Here is a 5105-nt window from a genome sequence, read left to right on the forward strand (position 1 = left end):
TACCCTTGATAAAATATTAAAATCAATTATTCAATGCCTTTAAGAAGGACTACTTAGTAATTTTAAAATTTACTATCATCTATACCCTTAAGATTATATAGTAATTTAAGGATGTATGTGTAAATTCAGGTCGGAAATCAACTATACGCCCCTATTCAATTGTGCGCGACTTACCTTCATTAATTGCAAAATAATTACCTTTTATACCGAAATTAAATTCAAGAAACCAACCATCTCTCTTCTTCTTCTCTCTCCCAATCAGGTATTTATTTCTGACTTCTCTTCTCCCTCTTCGTTTCTCTCATATAAGTATTTTACTGCTCTAAATTCTTTTCTTCTCGGTTTTTTGCTTTTTTTCCCCCTTTTAAGTTTTCACTAATCGCTACTCCCCTGTATTCTGCATTTAAAAAATTCATTGAAGTATTGCAGTATCATACTCGAAGGTACATTTACAATTAACGGGTTGAAACAATTTCTTGAGGGTTTGTTTAAATTTGAATTATGCTATTGTTTATCCTAGACTTGCGACCCGCTACTTCATGTTTTCATGTTCTAATTTAGTTATAGATTTTGTGGATAGTCCTATGTTTCCAATGCTTTGATTACAATATTATTCTACTTAGAAATTACTATCAAGAATGACTGAATGAGTGCTACGTTTCTGGATTGGATATTTGTTTTGGTTGGATCTTTGTTTCTGGAATAGTACTTTGAATTTTAAATCCATATTCAATGACTGTACTAAGCATTTGGGATTCATATTTTTGTTTCTCTTTTTATACACTGTGATGGCTTGATCAAATATTTAATTATATCATGTTGCAGTACATGGTAGTTGTAACTAATAATGTTTCCATTCACTTCTTTCTTTCTGTTTCATATTAGATTTCCATTACTTATTGTGATTTTTAGATATCGTATTTCAATTATTGAGTATCGCGAGAATATTTAAATTCTCACTTATACAATAACCTGGTCCCTGCTCTTCATATAGTGATTTCAGCCATCACAACTTGGAGATAACGGAGGTGGAGATATCTGAGTAACCTCCGATTTCTTAGTTATTTGTTTCCTGAATTAATCTATTTCATTTTCAATGACTATTGGTTCCATTGATTTTTTTTTTGTTGAAGTTGTGCTTAAGAAAACTTGATTATATCGCACTTGACCCCGTTCAATGATTGTTGGTTCTATTTATATCGCACTGGATTTCCATCTTCATATTTGCTTAAGAAAACCGTTTTCTATTTTTTTGGAATGACTGAGTAGTGTTTGTTTAATTCGAGCTATGGATGGATTTAGTTGTGGACTTTCTTGTGATTCACGGTAGAGCTTTGTTTCACTAAGAAGTCGAACAAGTTTTGGGTGGATTAATTCTTTCTCGCTTTTACATTTCAGCTAATCTATAAAAAAAATTGATTCAATGTGTTTTAGAGTATATTATGTAGAGTTATTCCTCAATTGTGGGTGTAGTGTGCTCTTGCTTTTCGTATGGTCTTCATGTGTATAAGGGAGTTAGTTGATGCCAGCTCAGTTAATTGGTTGGATAGAAGGGAAACACGCAGAAGGACAGGAGGTAAATTTTGCTAATTACGGTAAATCTTTCAATCAAGGTACTGATACATTTAAAGGGTATGGAAAAGGAAATGCAAATCATGAAATTGGATTCAAGATTTATGGAGTTAACACCACTTTCAAAGATTATAGTCCAACGGGTATCACTTTTCTAAATATACCAATTCAAGTCCTAATTCTTTAACTTCGAGTGGTGAAGGCCGTGAATAGATGGGTTGAGCCGTAAATTTTTTCATGAATCTATGTTGAAACAAGGAACTGTTATGCCAATGCTAGACATTAGTGACAAAATGCCAAAAGGTCGCTTTTTGCCTGGGACTATTTCCTCGAAATTACCTTTCTCCATGAAACGAGTTCTTTGAGTTGAAACAGATTTTTCACGCAAGTTCTCACTTTCGGTATGGAGCGATTTATCAAAGATACAGCCCAAGAGTGTGAGAGAAAATCGAGCCCGTGAGTCGAAACAAAGGTCTTTGGATCGATTGAGGATATGATCATGTGTATTTTACGAAGCATGTCAGTCCGATACTTGAGCTAACGAAACCAAGTAATCGCACTCATGCAAAAGAATGCAGCCAAAACATAGCTAGACAGTTGGATTAACGCACTCGTGATGAATAAATTTCCCATAGATATGAATTTCAAACCCTTTTGATTTTTTGTGACCATTGTCTTCAGGATATGGAGTGCGTATTGTTGTTGGATTGAGTGTGATTCTGCAATAGGAAAGGTGTAGATTTGGACTATATGTTTGTTTTGGTTTGTTAGGAAAGTATACGAGAACTTGATGAATAGTCAAATATTGTTCTTAACAACAAATAAAGAACACAAGAAACTTTGTTAAACATGGGTCAAGCAAGTCATGTTTGTTTTAGAGCTTGATGGATCACTCTGAAGCGATTTTATTACAGTTATAGGTCAAAGCTTTGGTTCAAGTGAAAGTAGTTATGTGTAAAAAAGATGTATTTGCATCCCTGCATCTTGATTTCCCTCCTCTTGCTCATTAAATGACCAATCTATTGGTTAAAATTAAATGCCAACTTTTCTCTTATTGGTGTCATTATCTGTGGCTTGGATAAATTCCCATGCCGACTGACTCAAGTTTTTAATGCTTATAGGGAAAAGTCAGATGTGTTGTCAGACCTGCCTTACCTTATGGCTGTGAAAAAGCTACAAGTCCCTGTGGTGCTATTGGTACAACTGACTCTGTGAACTTAAGTGCTTACGGCGTAGAACTTGCATTGAAAAATATGGAGTATAAAGCTATGGATGATAGTATGATAAAAAAAAGGTATGTTATGTTCTTCTGGTCAATTTTGTTGCTAATTTTGTGAACCGAAACGAAGGACTTTGGCTGGATTGTGGATGCAATCGTGACGACTATATTTTAAGAAGTGTCTCACAACGCAGTGCCAATGACCATATTTCTCGCTGGGGTTTTATACCCATCATCGAGCCCTTGAAGTATCTGCTCGATTCCATATTTTTCCCTTTTTTCCTCCATTTTTGGGATACTTTTGACTTTTGATTCAGAATTGTTTTATTTTTAGTTTGCAATATGAGTGTAATCAAAATTAGTTTGTATGTCACTGTTTTTTCAGGTATAGTCTCATTATTGCTATTGTAATCAAATTGGGCTTTGAATTTTCAGGTTGAAGCAAAGAAGGCCGATCCTAGGGATGATCAACACATTCTCAATAGAAACAGTAGTAGCATTCATGGATCACCAGGTCCTGCCCGCACAAAAAAGATATTTGTAGGAGGTTTAGCATCCACCGTAACAGAGAGTGACTTAAAGAAATACTTTGATAAGTTTGGGACAATTACAGATGTAGTGGTAATGTATGACCATAATACTCAAAGGCCAAGAGGCTTTGGATTCATTACTTACGATTCAGAGGATGCAGTAGAAAAAGTTATATTCAAAACTTTTCATGAACCCGAATGGTAACATGGTTGAAGTCAAAAGAGTTGTCCCTAAAGAGTTATCCCCAAGGCCTAGCAGAGCCCTCTGCTGGGTGGATATAATTACACCGAAAGGGTTAATAGCTTTCTAAATGGATACACTCGAGTGGGTACAATCCAACTTCGATAGGAAAACTACGGAGTAAGGATGGATGGGAGATTTAGTCCGTGTTACGTAGTCGAAAAGTAGATTTCCTCTTTTGGTCCTCCCCCGCTTATGGAATAAGTGAATTTCGAGCCAGGTCTGAGTCCAAGTTATGGGGGCAACACAAACTTTAGTACTAGCCTTGCTATTAATCAAAAGAAACTTGATATTAATCTTTTTGTTAACCTTCTTCGGGTGAGTTTCTTTGGAGAACCATGTGGAGAATTTCAGCAGTTTGAAAGGTAAGTGTTTTAATTTTTAATTTTTAATTTTTAATTCATTCTTAATCTCATATATCATTCGTTAGCTTCAAATAGTCATTCAACATTTTAAACAATGAGCTGGTGGAACTGTTTTGGACCAACTAACAGTAATTGCATTGATCAACACCTGGTATATATATTCACACCCATGTATTTGGTTTGATTATGCCTTTCTTTTCATCAGGATAATGATTATGACTAACTAACCTGTTATTCTTTTTCAAAGTTATGATTTATTTTGTTTAAACTTTTAATTTTCTTTGATGTATAATTTTCTTATTTTTCCCTCACACAAGTAGTTTATCTTCAAAGACAAAGTTCAGTTGTATTTAATATGGTTTTCAGCATGAATTTTACTTGACCAAGAGACGGGGCAGTATGGACACAAAGACTGAAAGAAGAATACAAATCACTAATTGCATATACAGGCCGGTATGAACAAGTAAAATGATAATGATTGGTTTAGAATATCAGCTGCAAATCCAGAAGGAACAAAGTGGACTGGGAAATGTTGGTATATTCACAATCTGCTGAAGTATGAGTTTGATATTCCTATTACTTATCCCCGCTACATCGCCCCGAACTTTTGATGGAAAAACTCACAAGGTTTGATTGGTTATTTTTGTTATTGTTTCTAATTAATTGTTGGGGTTTTGTTAATTAAATGTTTTTTTTAAACCCAGATGTATAGAGGAGGAAAGATTTGCCTCCCTCAGTTCATTTTAAACCATTGTGGGTGAAAACCGGTATGTGGAATGTCCTTTTGTCTATGCAATTTAAGAATCGATGGGTTGGTTTCCTTAGGAGTTGCAATTTTGTTGTAATTACCTTGGTGCGTGGATGTTAGTAAGTTGTTGTTTCTCCTTTTTTGATTCTTTGTATGCGTTCCACTTTTTTCTCATGTAAGTACTTGAGTGTAGCAAAGGGATGAATATCTAAGTATCTACCTATAGATTGTAGATTCCACAACAGCTCAATAGGGTGATACTGGAGAAGTATATGGTTCCCCCCAAGAAGTAGGTGTGTCGTGTGTGTAGTAAAACTATGTACATATGTCGAATACTAGATATAAGTGAGAGAAAAGTGAGGGAAGGGGAAAAAGAAAAAAAGGAGGGGTGGATGAAAAAGAAAAAAATAAGAGTTGCCCCCGCTACTCA

The 5105-nt window shown here is 35.0% G+C and overlaps 1 pseudogene; it reads left to right on the top strand.

Moving 5' to 3' along the window:
• The first annotated feature begins 1522 nt into the window (after positions 1-1522).
• On the top strand, positions 1523-3730 carry LOC147521424 (heterogeneous nuclear ribonucleoprotein 1-like; annotated as a pseudogene).
• Positions 3731-5105: the final 1375 nt, after the last annotated feature.

This window comes from Coptis chinensis, chromosome 1 (assembly GCF_015680905.1).
Source record: "Coptis chinensis isolate HL-2020 chromosome 1, ASM1568090v1, whole genome shotgun sequence".
Lineage (NCBI taxonomy): Eukaryota > Viridiplantae > Streptophyta > Magnoliopsida > Ranunculales > Ranunculaceae > Coptis > Coptis chinensis.